The sequence below is a fragment of the Genypterus blacodes genome, unplaced genomic scaffold (genome assembly GCF_046128005.1).
Source record: "Genypterus blacodes isolate CSIRO-AG114 ecotype Tasmania unplaced genomic scaffold, CSIRO-AGI_Gbla_v1 ptg000111l_1, whole genome shotgun sequence".
NCBI classification, from domain to species: Eukaryota; Metazoa; Chordata; class Actinopteri; order Ophidiiformes; family Ophidiidae; genus Genypterus; species Genypterus blacodes.
Genome location: NW_027466915.1, coordinates 4,317,955 through 4,339,355, shown reverse-complemented (window position 1 = coordinate 4,339,355; position 21,401 = coordinate 4,317,955). Strand labels below are relative to the sequence as shown.

The window sequence follows — 21,401 nt, the reverse complement described above, 5'->3', positions numbered from 1 at the left end:
ACTCACGACACAAAACCAATGTTCTGAGCAGGATTTGTGGACCAATCAGACAACAACAATCCGAGCAGTAAAGGTAACTTTTTATGAATAGCACTTTGGAGAGGACTTTGATCAGACTTGTATTTTAACTGCTGTTGTACTCAAAATGCAAATTGCAGGTAACACCTATTGCAAACAGCCTTGTAAAAAAAACTATCCAATTTACCTGACTGACATGTTGAGTGCCGCCTCTGTTTATACTACTGGCAATGAACTGAATTACTGTTTAAACACCACAGTGGGGTTACAGCAGGTTAGAAGGCACAGTATCCAACTGACTGAATACAAGTGGCCAATAACACAGCGTGATGTGATAGCAGGGCAGCGGGAGGAGGGCGGCCACTCCTTCGACCACACATACACCCACACACACACAGACAGGCACTACCACCCACCCCCACCCCACTTCTGATTTGTAAAGGGAAACAGACAGAGGGATGGGCAGAAGTAGGTTATGTTGTTGTGTTCTTATTCATGAGAACACTGATGTTCTCTGGGTCCTGAGAGACATTTTGTTCAAGGCCACATTAAGATGACAGACTGCAGACCAGCAGAGTTGATATCACAGATTAGCAAAAGATGTCGGAAAGAAAAGAAAAGTCAAATTGAAATGCACAATCAAAAGTTTTATACTCACGCTCTCCCTCATGACTGCAGATTAATAAAAACAGATGATTTGATATTTAAAGCCCTTTCAGAAGTTGATGGAGCACATCTGCTGTTGTTGAATGACACTCTGCTTCACACTTTAGTGACACGTTCACACCTGGGAGCTGCCTCGGTGCCTTGTTCAAGGGCACCTCCATGGCATTCATGCTGTTCATTTCCTCTACTTTGTCACTGCGTGCTGAGGCAGGCTGTAAATCCCAAGCACTGTGGCAGATATATTCCTTTTACTCTCATATTTTGGGGCTCATCCAGTGGCATGTAATGAAATGTTTGGAGATGCTAACTAATAGGTTGGTAGGGGCGGGGTTTACGTAATTCTTAATTGAAATTAAACATCATTGGCCTACTTTTTGTTACAAGGGGCCAGATAACTACAACACAAGCAGACCATGCACAAATGTATTTGATACAACAGATGACCAATAACTGTGATCTTTATTCTACTCCATTAGCTTTTATGTTGGCTTAATGAAGTTGAGCACCCGATTCAACAAGTAACAATATACATAGGTAAAAGAAGTTAACTGGGTTTACAATGTATTACTGTGTATGAATGATTTTATGGTTAAGCAAAACCTGAATATGTGCGGGATCCAGAATAATTAAAAAAAGGATAGATATTTGAGAAATATTATGACATTTGTAAGCTTGTTTTTGATGTTTATGAAATAACCAATTATTTTCTTGTCTAATTGAGGGTTAGGTTTCAACAACAACAACAACTACTACTACTGTTCACATGTGCTACTACTGCTACTGTTCACTTCTACTGTTACAAGAAATACTGCTATTGCTCTTACTTCTTAATCTACTACTACTACTACTACTACTACTACTACTTCCTCTACTGGTACCACCATTACTACTGTTACCATTTACTTATCCTACCAGTACCACTATTACCACTACTACTGTTAGTACACGCACGTACTTTTACTATTATTTATTTTCATAACCACTGCAAAAGCTTCACAGTACAAAAAATTTAAACAAACACCAAACAAAGTATTATTATGATGATTAGCATGGAGAGGCAGTGCTTGTTCCTTTAAGGGTGGTGTCAGCGGCAGCAGAGGGAGGAGTGTGTCTGTCTCTCCTCACTTCTCCACAGCGAGGGGACTCCGAGAATAAACAATTCCCACAGACTGCACGCCACACATCTAAGCTCGGTCACAGCCGCTCAAAAAAAAAAAAAAGCCTCCAGCCATTTTTGGACTAAATTTTTTTATTTTTTACAGACAGTCCCGCCATTTTCATACCGGGCCCAGACTGTCAAGGCAGGCGCGAGCGTTTTTCAATGGATTTTCCTGCTCCTGTCGAATAATAACGATGCGTCTCTTCGGCTGACTGGGGTGGACAACGCAGGTAGGGGAGCTACGTGCCGGAGATAAACGCACTGTCATATCGGGAGAATTATCACCGGTGTGGCTTGAAAATACACGGCTTCCTTTACGGGGCACTAATGGAGGGTTATACTAGACGAGAGCGTGTTTTTCCGGGGATAGGAAAGGCTGTTTGTTTGTCGAAAGGCGAGCAGAGGCGCATATGGACGTAGCGCTGAAAACGCTGCATAAAGAAGTAGTGCTAAAGGCTTCTGTTTTAGCCCCTCAAAGTCCTTCAGCGGTAACATCCGTATGACTAGTAAATAGGCCTAGACGCCACTATTTTGCATACATAAGATTAATGTAAATTCTACTTAATATTTCCTTTTATACAAAGCGCCGGCAATTGAATGAAATGAACCCGTCCTTCTTATTTTCTAACTGTATTTTAGGCTCCTGCCGCACTTCTGAATAGATAATGTCACCTACCGGATAAATTTACACGTTTAATAACAGATATATCTATATATGTATCCACGAGCCCACTTACATGTCTGTGCATGTTTCGAGAGTTTAAATGTAACGCTCATGTATGTTTTTGAAACAGTAGAGTCTTCTGTTTTGCTACGGAGAAGCTTATAGTAGTTTTAGCACCACCAATGGGAAACACTTAACAGTTGCACTATTCTGTAAATCAGTATAGAATAGCCCTTAACAAGTCTGTTAAATTGATTTGACTAAACTAAAGGGCTTGAATGCATTTAAATGTTGAGCTTGGTCGGTAAATACGGTTCAGGGTGTGTACTCCTCTCTTAAATTTACCTTAGATTAACCTGTGTGCTCACTGTAGTGCGTTGTTGTGCTTAGGGTTGTTCTTTACAGCCCATGTCAGGAGGAAGCAGTGACAATATCAGTAACCCATGACCCTATACAGTAAATACAGTGTAAACATGAATAGCTAGGAGTGTTATGAAGGTCTCTCACACTGTCTGTAATGTAATCGAGCTGAGGGTAATGCCTTTATGTCTGGCCTAGTTGTGATGTGGAATAACAGGTTAGTTAATTATCCTCATTAGTAGCCTCTTAGTATTGTCCCTTTCACTACATATCCAAAATAGATCAAGTTGTTTGTTACCAGCAGCTAGGCTTTTGAGAAGGATGTTGATTCGGTTTCAGTTCTGTCCAAATTGCGCTTAGCCTGGATGTAGTCAGTTTCTTACCGCCTGTCACATCACTGTGTCATCATGTCAGAAGTGTTATGATAAAATCTGACATTTTTCAGTGAGAGGCTTTTTGACTGGTCTTCGTGTGGGTGTCCACTTTTCCTGACGTGCCCTGTTGCTTCATTGGACTTTGGATGTGAGCAGAGAGAGGGCAAAGTACATTTTTATTAGATCGGTTTTTAATAGGTGGATTTGCAAAGCGACAGCAACATCTTTGGCTTTCGTCACAGAAGGAGGAAAACGAAGCATTCTTGGTTGTTTTGCTACATATCACATAAAGTCTATAAATTGAACTGACAGTCTGAAGTAATGTCAGGAGAAGGCAAACATCTGTAAAGTCTGGATTTAAATGCTGTCTGTGTCTGGGGGTCTGCCTTTTAGCCTTTCTTTTGTTGAGCATTTAAGCTGCTTAATTATTTGACCTGAACTTATACAAGATGTTCAAGGTAGTTTGGCTTGTCCTCAGTTGCTGTAGATAACTAAAACCTTCATATTTATAGCTGCATTTTTGACATTGCACTTAAAAATTGCTTTTGTGCAAACGGTCTGATGAGCCTACTATACCTCCATGAAGCCGCTGAGTTGAATGCAGCTTGATTTGACTGAGCCATTGCCTATTGTCCAGGGAGCTGCTGTTGAGTGATGTGCAGTAGCCTGCAACAGAACCAGAGGACATTTAAATGGCCAAATGCAAATGATGGTGGGGCTGCTGAACAGTCACAAGATTGGACTCTGCACTCTCTCTCTCTCTCCTACTTTCTTATCCACTCACTGCATTTCATGACAGCAAATCAAAGCACCACAGATGCTGTAAGAAAGTGGAATGTTTTGACATGTGTGTAAGTGTTATTGTGTACATGCACGTGCATGACGTTCTGCAGATATATTTTCAGTATGAAAGACACTTAAAGACATCCGCCTTAAAGAAACCTTCTCGGTACATTAGTAATTTCAGAGGCAGATTGCTTGTTGCTGCTTATAGGGTTTCCTTTCTGCTGTAAGTGATTTGATGTGATTGTGTATTTTTATACAGGATGATGCTACAGATATAGGAGTGCATGCCCAGGCACTTATCTCTATTACAGCCTCTCTGTTCCTTCTTACAACTACCACTCTGCCAGGTCAAACCCCGCTGTTTGTAAATCTGTCAGTCACAATAGCCAGAGACATAGGGAGGACAAAATTGTGGGTGGCATCACACTTTTTGATTGCTGAGACACTCAGCAAAAAAACAAACTAATGTGCAATCTACCAGAACAAGTGTCATGCATTTACTGCAGAGTTTATGATTTATTATAGACCTGGGAACTGTCCAGCAGTTGTGTTGTTGGCCGCTGAACATTGTTCAAGGGCACTTTGACAGGAGATGTTGAAGAATAGAAGTGCATTTCTCATCTACTTACAGGCTCATACTTTGTTGGCCAACAGAGGTTTCAAAGAGGGGGCCTTTTGGTCACAACCTCATTTCTCTAATCATCTGGGCTCTATAATAATTGCATTGAACAAGCCAAAGCATTTTATTGTACATTCTCTTCATTGCTTATTTATACAGTGGACATTAACTCCTACTCATAATAGTCACTGCTACTATTGTTACTTGGCAAATTACACAACCACAACAAAAGCTAGATGCTAAAAAATTTCCCACAGTGACACTAGAAAGAATATTTTAGTTTCTCTAATTGACAAGATAAAAATCTGTGCATGACTGATGAACATTGTCAGCATACTTTGTTTAGATGCGGCTGATTGAACTTATGATATCCGGCTTCTTTCTATTAACAGAACATCCCTAAGCTTTCAGTACCTTGTTTCCGTGCCCATTTCACACCTTTTTATTTTCTCACTCAGGAGCATTATGCACAAAAGTTTCACTACCACGACAAATGCCTGAAAACATGCCTGACATCGATGTGAAAAAGATTGTGAAACATTGATGTTTTGATTGATTAAAGTCATAAACACGTGTGTGAGAAGCAACTGAAATTTGACTGACGCCACTGAATAATTGTATAAATATATGTATATGTATTCAAAAAAAATATTATATTTGAAGTGAGACTTTTATTTAGTCAAACAAATTCTTAAAGATGCGGCTGATGACTTGTTCTGTTTACTGATGAGAGGACATTTTGTGCTATTTAGTCAGGATCTGGGATTGAATGTTACACCTTGCTGTAAGATCAGTGTGTTGGAAATGTTTTTAAAGTGCACTGCACACTTTTTTAGCAGGTAGCGTTCAGTATAGCCTCTCAGTTAAACTAGCAGAGTTTCCTACATCTGGCGAAGAAGCAATCACTCTGGCTCCTGTTGGTGCTCCTGTCATGAACAGAAAGCAACCAAAGTCAATGGGACTCATTTTGATGACAAGGCAGGAACTAACAAATGTGTCTCTCCAGCCATCTCTCTTGAATGCGGGCTGGTATGACGAAATGCAAGGAAGAAAGATGGACGTCTCCCCTGCAACCCCCAAGAGCTAGACTGACTAGAGAGTCAATCTGTTGAATGACTCCCCTCCTACTTTCTTTCCCACCTCCTCCCCCTTCACCCTCACCTCCAGCTCTCCGCCCCTTCAGCCCCACGCTTCACCTTGGCCTTGCTGCAATGACAGGCCCTTCAATTATCACCACCGATTGATCGCTGCTGATTGCAATTGCCGTGAATTATTTAGACTTTGCTGAAATTGCTCACTAAATGGGAGGGAGAGGGAGACTGAAAGAGGAAGATATTGCAGGTCAAATAAATTACACATGTCATTCACGTGAAGCATCAGCCTGTATAAAAAACAACAGCTGTGGAGCTTAACTGTGCCGATCAATGAAGCAGAGCAGGGAAACAGCATCAGGCTACCTTGTGCTGTGATACAGAGCTACCAACACAATACTGAATCTCCTCTCACTCTCCTCTGATACATTAAGTAAAGACTGAGGAGATGTAGTGTGGAACAGCACACCTCCTGGGTGATGTGGCAGCAGTTGACTCTGTTCCTGGCTGTGTTGGTGTGGTCACAGCAGAGGAGTGGAGTGAAACTGACTCCTTCCCTTGCTCCCTTGCTCCCTCGCTCCCTCCCTCTCTTGCTCCTGTAGCAGAGCTGCTGCCCTCAGGCTGTAGAGGTGCAGTAGGAGGGTTCGTATACCATTGAGGTGAGTGTGCTGCCAGGATGCTGCAGTCAGACAAGGGGAAGGTCTCTGTTTTGCCACATGCGGGCCAATGTCACTGGTGTGACAGTGGGCGGGCTGCAAAGTGAATGAGGACAGACACTCAAAGATAGGAGGCATATCCTCCCTGTGTGTTCACGTCAGCGAGCGTCTGCTTGTTTTACCGAGAAATACAATGAGAAGTAATGGCTGATAATTTTATGTAGATAGATAACTGTAAAAGCACAGTTCTCATCTCAAACAGATTCACATGAGATTACATCATGCAACTCTCAGATAAAACAGCTCACTGCCTACTGCACCTTGTGTGCTAAACTCTATTTGTGTGCTTCCAGTTGTATTAGTCACATGTCCCTTGTGTATACTAAGATGCCTAAGGGTTGAAGGCTAGAACAACAGGTCACAAAGTCCAATTAGAATGGCTCAAATGCAGCAGGATTTCTTGAGACTAAGGTCGGGTGTTATTCAACTGTGTCTTATTTTAACCAGGTTATGTGGCAGGAGTGCAGGGGAGAAGCTGGGGCTAAGTGAAAATGCCACTCATTCCTGAAGAGTCCCTGGCCTCGTCAAGGTTAGTGGCTTGTCTTTGTAAGTTGAGGGATTGATGCATGAGCCTGTCTGGCGCTGAATTCAAAGTCCAAGGCTGTCACAGGCAGCAGCGCTCCCCCCCTCCCCTTGCAGCCTATCACAGAGCCCCGTCCTTCTCAACTTCTTAGCAGCCTGTCCTTTTGGGAACCTTGAGCAGCCCAGGCAAGGACATAGAGTCTGGTGCAGTAAGCCTGTGCAGAGGGGGAGGCTTTACGTAACGTTCTGCTTTAAACATGGGTGTATGACTTCCCTGACATCGAGCAGTGTGGTGCAGAGCTGCACAGCTCACAGCACATGTCCCCTTGGCCCCCCTGGACAAGGCGGGGGCAGAGAGATCCCTGCAACTTAATTATATCTTTCTCTTTTAAAAGCTTTCGTTTGAAATTAAATTTTCCCAGGCAATTAACTAAAGAGGAGTTTCAGAATTTATGAATGAATGATGGATATATTGCCCAGGACGACAGGGGAGGGAGGGAGTAGGGGTTGCATGTGCACTATAGGCACCGGGGTTGTGTCTGTGAGATTTATTTCCATTATGAAACGGGTCATGATCAGGGAAATTCAAGCATGATGAAAACTTTGTGCCTGAGAACTTCTCTTTTATGTCCCCAGCACATGAGACTTCAGTGTTTACAGTCAGTATTTGAGTTATTTTAAGCCTAAAAAACTTGCAAGTTAAATGCCTTTGCAGGATGGGTGGAAAGCCTGTGCCGGGCTGTGTTACACATTCAGAGACGTGTCTTATAGAAGTAGGTTATAATCTGCTGAATGATGTTATATGCTGTACACCCCAAATCCTCGTTTGGCTTGAACTGTAATGGTGTAACATTGTGGCTTCCAGTGATGAGCTGAATTGTTGCTGGGCAACAAGGGACCTGTGGGGGTGGCCGTGGAGAGTAGAGTATGTTAGTTCAGAGAGATCTGCAGCACATTGTCCAGGTCTCCCATGCAGGAATGCCACCAAATTCCCCTGGAACTGAATCTCACATTGTTTTTGTGAGATAATTTAAGGATGGATGATTTGGAATTTCAGAACGTCATTTTGAATTTGTCCTCTGAGACATGAAAAGGCCAAACTGCCTCTGGCATTGCACACACTGCCTTCATTCAATTTTAAGTTGCTCATTGAATGTGTCTTTGTAGTTTGAACATCCATATATAATATGTGTGTGTGTGTGTGTGTGTGTGTGTATATATATATATATATATATATATATAATCGATATGCTTTCCATAGAATATGGTCTAATAAATTATGAAATGAAGTAAGAGCTGAGGAAGTTTGCCATAACCTCACTCCTCCACTGAAAGCTCTCTTGAATGTCTGCTGAAATCTGCTGTCCTTTTGTGAACCCCTCGTCCACAAATCCATTAGCGAGGTGGCATTAGTCAGTGCTCCTTTACTAGAGCAGGATAAACAGACTGAAAGAGTGGTTCAGAAGTATAGCTTTCTCATGACTGTCTTATAAGGCACCCAGTGCAATGGAGGCCATTTGAGCAGAGATGGAGAGTGCTAGGCTGATGACTTGAGGCGGCCATATGACCTATTACTTAGGGAAAATGGACTGGTGACCAGAAGACTGCTGGCTCATACTCTGCTCACCCTGTGCCCTTGAGCAAAGGCAATTAACCTGGATTCCTCCAGTAAATATCCAGCTGTAGAAATGGAAAGAGATGTGCAAGAGTGATAATCGTGTAAGTGACTTTGAATAAAAGTGTCCACTAAGCAGGAAGATTAATACGGCTAATAGAATCATAGCTTGTGTTTTCAAGTTATCAAGGACCTGGGACTGCTGAACATGGAGAGGAGTACCTTGTTACCCCTCCTCCACCTCCTCCTCATCTTATCTTGTGCACCTCTCCATGCACACACACACACACACACAGACACTTCTCTCCTTTCCTTTGGTATTAGGGCCAGAGCGTGACCTTGACCTGATTGCTGAGGAGGCTTTTTAAGTAACTCTCCAGAAGGAGATCAAATCATGTGACACCCTTCACCCCACGCCACCCCCTACCCTCTCTCCTGACCTTGTATGTAGAAGAGACCCGGGTAATGGGGAGGAGACACTTGCTACAGGCAAGCATGTAGCTGCAGGGGCCTTCTTCCAATTGTGTAATCACCCCAAGGTCAAACAGGGTTGAGGTCAGGTCGGACTGGTTGGTGTGGCTCAAACGGTCTTTGTCATTATCTGAATTTGGGAATGGCAGGGTACAAGTTCCACCCAGCTCCATTGTGGCAGTGAGTTGAGCAGGTTTAGTCATCGCGTCAACTCTCTAGCATATGTCAGGGAAAGGTCGTTTCATGGCCAGAGTGATTCATGTCCGGAGTGAGCTGACTGCTAGTATTTGTGTTATTGCAGTTGCCTTCACTCACTCCCTACAGCTGCTTCACTGTTTAAACCACGCTGGCTCACTCTCTCACTTTAGTGTGCTCGAGTGTCTCTGATTCACAATGGTTTTTATGTAAGTACGTTATCATTTCTGCCCTGTGGATATGTTTACCATATGGCTGGGTAAATAAAGATCTCTGCCCTTTTTGTTAAATCTAGATTATTGCATCGTAGGCAAAGCCCACCCCCTCCACATAGCGAGCAATCAGCAGATTATTTTTTCTGAATAAATAGTATCTTCTCCCTTGTCTTTTCAATTGGAGAAGCAGACTGGCAGAGTGTTTCTTCCAGGCTCTTTCAATGTAGTTCCAGTTTACTATTTGTTATATACTGCCACGTCGCCACATTATTGCGTATCTTGTACAGTATTTGCATCTATCCCTTTAGTTACGATGATGACTACATATCGCGCAAAATGTTAATCGGCGAACTGGCCCCTGTTTTATAACTTTGTTTGGGTTTTTGTAGTGGCGCCATAATCCTTCAACATGCCTGTTTAATCAGCCATAAGAAAGGTCTGTCTGTTTGTTATCTGTGGTGTAGTCAGTTACTGTGACTGTTAGTTCAGGCGTTCTCATTACTCCACGTGAACAGAATGGAAGATAGTAAAGTGCGTATGCAGGTGTGTAATTTCCTGCTTCACAAAGTTTTGCAACATCAGTTTACTAATTGCAGCTGAAAGCAAACTCGCTTATGTTATCGTTGTTGAAATTATTTCAATTCCAATCTTGAGATGGCTAATTACAAAATTGCTAATCCTAGAAATGTAGCCTGTCTTTGCTCTCTTCGGAATTTTCATTTTATTGTTACTACAGGCAGGCTGATAGGGAACCATGTTCTTCTGCCTTAGTAAAACTAAATCCTTGTGTACAGGGAGGAATAAACCATTATAGATTACTTTTGCTGTTTGCAGTTGTTATAGCCCACCATTTGTTAGGCTTGGAAATTTAGATGCTTCAGCAGGGGAGATAAATAATTGAGGGGATCATTTTGCCATGTATGTGTACCTGCTATTGCATCTCCAGGTGTAGGTAAAGATTTTTGGCATGCCATAACTTTGTTCAAATTTTTTTGAAAGAGTGAGTAGAGCTGGGAACACAAGACACAAGACACAAGACATGTTTTCAATTAGAGGGTAAACAGTATCGGGCAAATGGGTCCCAGCTGTATCGTTTGCATTCACATCTGGCGAGTAGTGACTGAGATTACAATGTGAGCAAGACTGCATTCATATGTGAGAGTCAAACGCCAAATCTTGGAAATGCATATCAACTGCTACCTGGTAACACCCTAAGCTCACAGGCAAGGAGGGTGAGCAAAACGTTGCAACATGTAGCTTGTACATTTTAGATATGCTCGCCTCCTTTTATGTTACTCCTAATTTATAAAAAGTAGTTAAAGCACACCTTGTGTACTGTATGTAAATGTTTTATGCACACACCCACCCACCCAGCCACACACACCTTAGCACAGGAGAGCTATGTGCTTGTGTAACTGTGTTTACACGTCTGGGGCCAATGCTGGCACAAGAGCCAGACGAATGTGGTTTATCCAGGGCCTCTTTCTCTACAAGCCACCTTCCCTTCCATTCAGCATTGACCTTGGTGCTTAAGAGGAGGCAGGGCTTGACCTACATCCACCCCCTTAACTGGAGCGAGAACCTCCAGCAGCCACCGCAGAATAAAGAGACATTACACCCTGTTCTGCTTTTTCCAACGGCCATTTTCTCCCTGACTCCGTTTTTTGGCTTGATTTAGTGTTTCTCCACATGTCTCAATGTCGGATACAGCATGGCTTCATGCTTCTGAAGCGTGCCTGGCAGCAGGGGAAAGTAGAGCAGTGGGCTTCATGACTCGTCGCTGAGGCACCAACATATCTATGTGCACTAGGTCACCATTAGCACGCAGGGGCTTAGCACTGGGCTGGTAAGAGTTTAGCAGCAGGTCACCCCTCCTCTGCTTTTGAAAGTGTCAAGCAGAAGCGGATGCAAATGAGTCCTCATATACCACATGTAGTAGCTTACATCTGGTGGGACTAGTGTGGGTTTGACGCTGGTGCACTAACGTTAGGCACACAAATGTTAGTGTCTGACATTCTGTTAAACTTCAAGATTGTGTAACCTAATTCTGATCTAACCTCTCAGGTTAGATCTAAGTAACAGCTGGTAGTTAAGGAGTGGATGTAAAATCCCTGTAAAGCAAATTGCTGAGCGACTTAACAGCCTTTATGAAACTGCTATGGCACCGTTCCTAATATAGAATTCATGTTCAGTAAGTTTGTTTAAAGGTTTTTAAAAGTTAATAATTAAATGCCAATCTCACATGGGCTAAACAAAGGTTGCTCAGTAACACAGAAGCACTAGTGAGCAATGATTCTGGCGAGCACATTAATATTTAAATGAGCCATTTTGCCGTCAAAGGTGTGTGCGGTGATGAGGTGTTTCACAATGACTCTTAACAAGACTCTGACACTAATACAAACTGTCCTGGGGAATAAACTATCTGTTTTGTAAATGAATGAAACGCTCAGTGGTTGACAGAGGAACATGCCATGCGAGGAAGGCCTTGGCTAATGTATGGAGGGATTACAGAAGCAATGCATGAGTGAATAAGGTTTAATGAAGAACTGGTTTGCATGAGAGCACTGTGCGTGATTGGAGATATATCATGAGTTGTCCTAACCCACGCAGAAGCATTGAGAGGTGGGCGAGGCATGCTATCAGGCTTTAGGGCATCAGATCCAGCTCAGCTCACCCCTTAATATTTCTCCTATCCAAGAAGCATGTCATGCCTTCATGGGTGTTAAATGGCTGCAAAAAGCAGGGTGTTTAAATAAGGCAGAGGTTCTCATTTAGCATTCTGAGTAACCGATGAGGTAATGGCTACCTTAAAGGAGGAGGTGTATGACTGGATGGTGGGGTGAAGCCTGTAGTGGGGCATTAAACCTAGGGAGCTGCTGTTAGATTAAGGAGCAGGAGGGTTCTTGCTATACATACAGGCCAGCTGATGAGGGTCACTTCAATTCCAAAGGTCACAGGCTTGCATTGCCAAAATGCCAGGACTCATCACAGAATGCTGCCTGAGACTGTCTTATTTTCCCTTTTGCTTCCCCCTCTGTCTCGCTTTTGCTGTCTCCCTCGATCATGCTCTGCAGAACTCCTTGTACGATCTTAGAGAAGAAAAAAAGAAGAAGAAAAGTGGGTCAGGGCGACCTATTTTTTTCCCACAGTTCATAGAGGCAGAGGGTGGCGGTGTTATCGTCAGTTAGACGAGGAGCAGGGCCTGATGGGGAGGCAGGGCCTTGTCGCTAGACGCAGCCACTCAGAACTGGGTCAGCAGCAGAGGCTACGTCTTGTAAACGGCTTGTCATACTGGGGAGAAAAGCTGCAAATGAACCATAGATTATACGCCCCAAGCTGAGCAGTGAGGTCTCCCTTCACTCTTAAGCCCTGCACATCAAAAACACACACACACACATACACACACACACACACACACACACACACACACACACACACACACACACACACACACACACACACACACACACACACACACACACACACAAGCTTACAGTAGTGCAGGAGTCTCTGAAGCACTGCCACCACCTATACGTTCCTTTCTTTCCCATCCCAGTCATCAGTAAAAGCATTTGATTACTGCAGTCAGAGCCGACAGGCTCAAAGCCTGCGATACATGGATCTTTCTGTGACACACGCGTTGCTATTGTCTAAATATAGCCCGTTTTCTCCTAGATTTGCTCGACTTTATTCAGGTCAGGTTATTTACTGAACCAAGTTCAACTGTGGTTTAGAAATGAGCTATGCCGATGCTTATTCAGCTGCACTGATCTCTTTGCATATGTGCCAAAGCCAGATACACGTGAGCAGATAATTTGTTTGTATGACCCAGTATATGATATCAGTCAACTCAAGCTGTTTTATCACAAAAAAAGGAGGAAGGCTATGACTTTGAATGATTAACCTCTAGTTAACGCAGAGCCATTGTGGTAAACAAACTGCAAAGCAGTCCCTAAATCTCAATGATTGCCAATTGTATGTTAGAACATGATGGTTTCTTTGATTTGTTTGTTAAATTTTGCCATCCCGTCTAATTCTTTGGATATTGCTTTAAGTCCCTGGAGAAGAAATAATCCACAGCCCCCATATATTTTTGATATTGATTTCACATGGACCCATTCCATTTCTTGTTTCATATCCCCTGTGTGTCACAGTGTGTCTTAGACAGACAAAGTGGTATAAACAGTGGATTTGATCTGTCCCTCACAAATAATTGCTATGGCTGTTGTACTGAGCTTAGAACTGAAAATCAGGGTTTACTCCTGTATTGGGGTCTGCTTATGGAGCAATGCAATTTTCAGGCAGTAGAGCTCAGTCATATTTCACTATGTGGAAACAAATCTGCCTGTAATGAATCTCACAGGACACAGTGCCTCCACACCCGACTCTGCTTTTTGGCTCTTCTGTGGTGGAGATCTATAGTGGGCCTGTTAATATTTCAGCACAGCTATCGCCCTGATCTGAAAATCTGCCTTTTTTTGATGGGGGGATTTCACAGTGAATAAGCACAAGTTAAGTTAAGTGTTGGTGTGTCTTATTTTGTATATGTGACCCAGCTAATGTTAATCATATTTGTTTCGCCCTCTGTAAAAACAGCCTTATTAGCCGAGGTGTCACATTAACAAATATAACATAATATCCTGAGGTGGGGCTAAACGTGGCGGGGGTATCGGATTAGCTGCAAGACTCCAGTTCGAGCAGACACTCAGCTCTCCTCAGTGCCACAGCACTGTAGCCCTGCCACGGCCATGCAGCAGACCTGTCTAATGTTATTCTTAGCCCCAGAACTTAATGTCTCTGTGCAAAAGCCCCTTAACACTAATTGAGGAGACTGCTCATGGCTCATGTCGCTCAACAACAGTCTCAGAGGGGGCATTTGTGTGTTGCAGTGTGTCTGTGTGTGTGTGAAGGTGAGACATGCTGAGCTGTAAACCAGTCAGAACCAGTACTTGACCACTTCAGCCAGTGTGTGTGTGTGTGTGTGTTTTTTGTTACTGAGAGGGAGCCACCACAGCGCCTTTAGCAGATGGTTTCCAGCAGGCCTGCGTATGACATGTGATAACATTACAGTTTTGAAAGGTCAGGCATGAAGAGAACCAGTAGGAGGGCTCGGTCTGTGTCTGTCCACCCCCCAACACAGTCCTCTGTGCACACTATTGTGCAGTCTATGAACATTACATCTAAAAGAAAAGGTCTTTTTTCAAACAACTCACTTTTGAGCGCATCGCTTCCAACAGCGCAATGCAAATATTTACTATATTACTTGAACCTTGGCGGCCCGTGTCGTATTTTAGGGATGGTGCTGCAGTATTTGCATGCTGATAAAACCCTTCTGTGTGCTTTTACAGTAGATTGCACTCGGCTCTCATGCAAGAGCAGATTTGACAGTGCAGTTAGACTTTGGACTATGGACTGTGGTGTTTACACTGGTAAATCAGAGGTCTTGTTGGGATCCAGCAGGTCATCATCAACCTGTCAAAACACAGGCTCAGAAGCGCCACCCCTCTCTTAGTCAGAGAACCTCTATTGGCCGATAAAGCTGAAGCTCATCCTTGGAACAGAATCTGGGATATTTGTTTTGAAGCTTCAGGTCAGTGTGTGCCAGTGGCTCCGATCAGAACAGGGAGGAAAAACAGTCTGGAATTTCCTTGTACGTAAACAACACCTCTCGAGTGGATAGCCATCTCATCACACAGGTGTATTCCATAAACCCCCACCACCGCCCCTTTCCTGAAATGGCCTGGGGCTTGCGCGTGGAGGAGGAGGAGGTGGAGGTTTAAAAATAAATCTGCACAGGCCGGTCAGACATTTTGAAATTCTGTCTGTATCTCAGTCTGATAGAGAGGTTAAAGATACAGCATCCTGATAAATCTCTTCCCACCAGGGGGAACAGATAAAGAGTGGCGTAGATTGAATAGAAGAGCTGGGGAGAAAAGGAAGGGGGGTGTTGTAGATGGGAGAAGGGCTGAGATGTCTATCAGGCCGCGTGAAGGTTTTTTTTTTTGTCTTGCAGATCCAGTTCAAGGGCGCCCGCAAGCGAGGCAGCTCTTGCACTTGCCATGCCAACGTTGCTGCTCAAGGTCATATGAGCCAGCCCTGTGACATTAAAGAGGAACAGGAAAGGGGAGCGGGGAGCAGGGAGGGTGGCTGAAAACCATCAACCATAGACACATGCACACACTCACAGAGAATTGAGTTGTAAGGGAAAAAGTATCCTTTAACTCCTGGAATCCTTCTCATGACTTTCTGCACTGGTGTCTGGGTGGATTTTGTGAGGCCAAGAGCTTTTTAAGGGCAGTAATGAGAGTGTCTTATTCTCTCTCCACAGAGCCAAGAGATGCTTGGCTAACTGCTTTGTAGTTGCCAGCCACACGTGCGTGCGTGCGTGCTTGCGTGCGTGCGTGCGTGCGTGCGTGCGTGCGTGCGTGCGTGCGTGCGTGCGTGCGTGCGTGCGCGCGTGTTGGAGGGAGGGAGTAAGAGAGGGAAAGAAAGACAGAAGAGAGATAGAAGAGTTACAGTGATAAACCTCAGGGGAGGGAGGTAGAGCAGAGAAAAAATGTCTTAAAAGTTATTTAAAGGGACAGGGAACCAATGGCAGCAGAAGTGTTCTCCAGTTAAGGCTAAAGTGAGTTTAACTAAAGTGGATTTCACCCTTTTTTTTTACCAATCAGCCCTGAATAGAGGCTACACAGAGTATAATGTATACTGTAGGAAACTTTGAAGGAGTTAAACTACAATTACAATTATACTTGTAGAATTACATTACTACACATTTAAATCAAATATTGCAAGTGGAGTGGGAATGTAAATTTAGCACATTATTATCATTATTATTATTATTACTAAATTCATTGACCCAATTACATTTTAAATATTTTTTCATCCGTTTTATTTTTGGCTGCCTGCAGTGTCTCATAGATGAATCTGTGTTTATATTCAACTAAAGCTAAAGATCAATGGGAGCTAAAATTAAGTTCAACAGTCCAAATTTATAACTGCTGATGTTTTTGTTTTGCTCTTGATGACAATATCATAACAGCACAAGTGAACCCAGTACTGAATATCATCCCACTGCATTGAGAATGTAGAGTGCAGTATACTGTTTCCGTGGGCGGACTTACTCCTCCACATTTTGTTTACATTGTTGTCGTGTGTCCGTCGGTCAATCAGGTATCTTCTTACAGTGCCAATTACACTGTGCCAGTACAGTGAGAACACTGACTGTCGTAGAACGGCACATAGCTATTCTTATCAGGGAGGCACATATGACAGCAGGGCAGTGCATTGAGTAAGGAGACCTTTAACCAGGGCATCTGGGTTTGAGTCCCACTTTTTGCAAGCATATACTGCGCTGAAGTGCCATTGACATGAAAACTGTATCCATACCAGCTGCAGTCCATGGTGCTGTGCTCTATAGCTGACCCTGACCTCTGACCCTGGTGTGGCAGGGCTGAAGGAGAAGATTTACCCTCATGCCCCTCATGATCCTGAGCTATGCCCCAGCATACTTCTGTCGCAGACGAATCCTCATTGCAGACATTAGTCTTTGCGGTGCCGGAGACGTGGGGATTCATGTTCTCTGTGTTCTTTGTGCAAGGGCTCCAAGGAAAAGTTTGTCGTTCTGTCCTCTGTTATTGGTCCAAGTATCACATGACTGGTTGCATCACATTGGGCAGAGCTTGTTTTATTTGTTTTGTTTTCATATACTTCTTCCTCAAAAAATAACTAGGGGGAATTTTCTGTGTAATCATTTTAGCCCTTTTCTGGGGTGTTTTATGCATATGCGATCTTAAAGTATGACGTTATTAATAGAATTGAATCATTACATCAAAAAGTAATGGGTTAGTACAGTTTTGTTCCTATTACTGCAAAAATGTCTGAAACTTTTATTTTACCCAAACACAATGCTCCATAATATGCAATGAGTTGGAAAAGAGGTACAAGGTGAATCTACGTGGGGGGATTTTTGATGGGAGATGGGGAGATATTTTCTAGGACAGAACTAATGGCTTTACGATCATCTAAGTTTTCTTCAAGATGTAAAAGTACAGGCAGACATTGTACAAGTCCACAAAGTCAGTCTCACGGGCTGCTAATGGAGCCGCCTCAGGCGATGCATCAAAATGACATCGCAGATTACAATCTTCAGACTTTGGGAGCACTTTACTGTAGGTACTTTCAGTGCTGGAAGAAGAGCGCAAGAACTGGCCGACCAAACACTGAGTCATTACAATAACAATCACAGGGACGGGTGGAGTCAAGCTGCTACAGCCAAACAGAAATGACGAAGAACATTCCCAAAAGGGCTCGCTTTATGCTTGCAGTGTCTTGTTGTTCTAATCTAAAGAATACCAGTGTTTGTTTGTTTAAAGTCACATTTATTTGCACAATTTAAAACGGTCATATAAATAATTTACACTATTTGTCGATGTGTATTTCCATTCTAGTAAACAGCAATTGTGCTTATCTTTTGCAATTGAACAAAGGACTGGACAAAGGAGCCAGACCACGTCAAGCCCAGGCCGTCCTAAATCTGAAAACCCGTCCCTCACCCCCCTTCACACACAGAGACGCACGCTACCGACGTACAAACTCAGTGTGTCTGTAGCGTGCTTCAATAGCTCAGAGTATGCTTTTGAAGAAGTCACTCCCATTGAGGAATAATAAATACACATTCGAAATGCAAGACAGAAAGTCCTGTAGGTGGAGTGTTGCTCAAAGGGATTTGGGAGTTGATCCCATTGGATGCTCCAACTGGCTGCTCAGTCCGACCTTCCATTTTGTACTGTCATGTAGTGTTTAGCGGGGAGGCCAGGCTTCCCCCAAGCACCTGTGGAGGAGTGAGAATCTTCCTCCAGGCCACATGCACATATGTATCCAGCCTGTATGACATCCAGCCTAAGTCCCTATGAACTGTACTTTCTACTCAGACAGGATTTACCGGATAAGTGTCCCTCACTCTTGTGATGCAATCCTTTTGAACACTAACCACTCAAAGCTGGATTTGAAGCGCTGCTGAACCCTGATGAACTTTAACATTTTAGGTGAGACTAAAAAAGACAAGGGGAGGGGAGGGGCTCGTCCCTGCAGACCCACAGACGCTGTTGATCACACCTGTTCCTGGCCCAACTGGCATAGCTTTGACGCATTTGTTTGATTAAATGAAAAAGCATTTAGACAAAATAATCAATACGTACAGGCTTGAATCCTGAATCACTCTAGCATAAATCTTCCCTGGTGCCTGGCGTGAAGCTTTAGCTGTATCATTTTTGCTGATTAGTTTTCCCATTACTCAAAACAGATGTGTTCGGTGGTGATGAATGATCCAATTATGGGATATTTGTCACCCATGTGATATGTGCTGTTGGTCTGGGACAGTAAGGGATTTCAGTCAGGTGGGGCTCTGCCCCGACTATCGCTCTGCCACCTTTTCCTGATGGTCTCATCAATGTTGTTTCAGATAAAAGTGGTACTTCTTGCCTTGTCAAAAACCTGAAATTTCAGTTTTCACTGTTTCCTCATCTTGTCGACATGCCTACTGTAGTAGTCATACATGTCTAAACTGTAGTTGACCTCGTAATACTCAACGCACACTGCAAAACAATACACAGACACACAGCAGAAAGGATTCATGTATACCCAGATCCCCTCTCTGTCTGTGGACAGTAGGCTGATTCTGCAGCCTCCCTCCCTCCCGCCCTTCCTCTTTCTCCTGCTCTGCTGTGTGTGTGTGTGTGTGTGTGTGTGTGTGTGTGTGTGTGTGTGTGTGTGTGTGTGTGTGTGTGTGTGTGTGTGTGTGTGTGTGTGTGTGTGTGTGTGTGTGTGTGTGTGTGTGTGTGTGTGTGTGTGTGTGTGTGTGTGTGTGTGTGTGTGTGTGTGTGTGACAGCTGCCTAATTGGGCATTCTCCCCTCGTCTGAGCGCCTGCCTCTCCTCTCCTCTCTCTCTCCTCCAGCCTGGGCCGGGGCTTGCTGACGAATGGCAGCGGATTACAGATGAGGACACGGTGACCCGCCTGACCTTGCTGCACAGCCGCGGGGGAGGGTTGAGGGTGGAGGGGGGGAGACGGAGCGATAGGGGTGGGGCGGACGGGGTGCTATGACTGCAGAGGGGTGGGTGCTGGGTGGGGGGGGGGTGGGCAGCGGCGGCGTCAGGTCAGGGGAGGATGAGGTCGCACGAAGGTGGGCGGAAGATTGTAAGTGAGTGAGGCAGGGAGTGTGTGAGGCGGGGGTGTTTGCCAGGTGGCCGGGCGGACAGTCGGGTGGACAGACAGGCTATCGGGCAAATTGCGGAGTGTCACATGACAGTGGTTCCCCTCCCTCCCGTGTCAGTATGTCAAGGGCACAGGCCCCCACTGGCAAATACCACTGCGGCATTTTCCCCCACTTTTATTTATATATTTATTTCATCACTTCACTTTCACTTTCCCCTCCTCCGCTCTTTTTTTCACACTTTTTTATGTGTTTGTGTCTGCGAGACGAGCAGCTTCTGTATGGCTGCTGGCTTGCCTCCACACACCCCCGGGCCGTGATGTGGTCGGTCAAAAGGAGGTGGCAGATCCTTGAGTGTGGTGAATTTTAATTTCTGTGCGCGCTATAGATATTTCCATGAACCCCCCCCACCCATTCTGGCCCCCAGCCCCCCACCTTCCTGTTGTGTGTGTGAGACTGCCAAGGTGAGGTTGTGTCCTCTTGTTAAGAGCGATTAATGGCACTCGTTATGTACATAATGAAATATCCCTGCTGATGCGTAGGGTGGCGTTGTCTCTCCCTTTCTCTCTCTGACACACACACACACACACACACACTCAGACGCACACATTCCTATCGCTTGCTTGTGTGTAACACTGAGGACGTTCTGTTACAGCCTCCAGGCAACTCCAGTATGTGTTTGATATGGTGGAGAGACCCCCCCTTGTAAGCCATCTCTCCAAATGAAAAACGAACGGGAATTAAGGCCCTGTCAATTCACCGTTGAGTTTGTTCCCCTTTTTCGCTTTAGATGCGCACAACACTGCAGCTCTCTGCATGACATGTGCTCTGAAAGATAGAGATGGGGTGGCTTGCCACAGAGTCCCGTCTTGACTGGCAAAATAAATTTAGATCTAATCTTCTTTTGTGTGTTCTTTTATAGCCGGAGAATGTTCATCTAACATCAGCTTTTAAGTTGACCTTGTGTTGTTTGCTCATCTGTGGCTTGTGTGTGTATGTGAGTGTTCCTAGGACGAGACACGCTATAGGTTTTTATTTTGACCTCGTGTGTGTTTGCTTGTGTATGTGTGTGTCTGTGTGTGTGGTGTGTGTGTGCTTAACGGCATTCAGTGCCTGAGTCAAGCTGTGCAAGCTCTTTTAATCCCACGCCCCGGTGCACGTAGGCTTGATTAGTGGCAGCAGTTATCTGTGCAGAAGACAGCCCGTCCTCCTCTAGCATTTGGTCAGGTCTGGGGCACGGGGGGGTGTCAAGTCATGAGAAAGGTGAATGGGGAAGGAGAAAGGCAGAGGGGGTGGAGGGATGGCGAGAACAAGGGAAGAGGGGAGGGCGGAAGCCTGATTAGTATTCCAAAGGAGCGCTGCTGCCAGTAGAGCAAATTGATTACTGCACTTTACCTGTATCAGCCTCCACAGCTAAGGATGACAAGGTACGGCAGTGTGATGTGTGTCTGCGTTCGCCTCCCAACCACAGCACAGTGTTAGTGTACTAGTGTAGCTTTTCTTTTTACTCTGCTGAGCTCTCTGTACTATGTTTGCCACAAGATGTTTTGCTTTCTCTTCTCCCTCGCCTTCATTACGGTAAAATAATAGGCCGGTTGCAGTTGGGCGCTGGCCTTGTCTCCATCTCTCTGATTTAATGGTCAATGGCTGACTGAGGGAAGACAGACTCATTTCCTGCAAGCCTTGGCCCGGTGCTTGTCTGCATCTGGGAGCACAATTAG

General features: G+C 44.4%; 1 protein-coding gene across 3 annotated transcripts in view; it reads left to right on the top strand.

The window, feature by feature from the left end:
* The first annotated feature begins 1,821 nt into the window (after nt 1-1,821).
* nrip1b (nuclear receptor interacting protein 1b) overlaps nt 1,822-21,401 on the top strand; it is a 35,500-nt gene continuing 15,920 nt past the window's right edge. Inside the window, exons 1-2 of one of the 3 annotated variants that reach the window (XM_076161234.1) lie at nt 1,822-2,073; nt 6,901-6,982. The gene's annotated coding sequence lies outside the window, so the exon portion shown is untranslated. Of the gene's footprint in view, nt 2,074-6,900; nt 6,983-17,306; nt 18,516-21,401 lie in introns of those variants that run through there. The other 2 variants (XM_076161233.1, XM_076161235.1) reach the window with 2 other exon arrangements.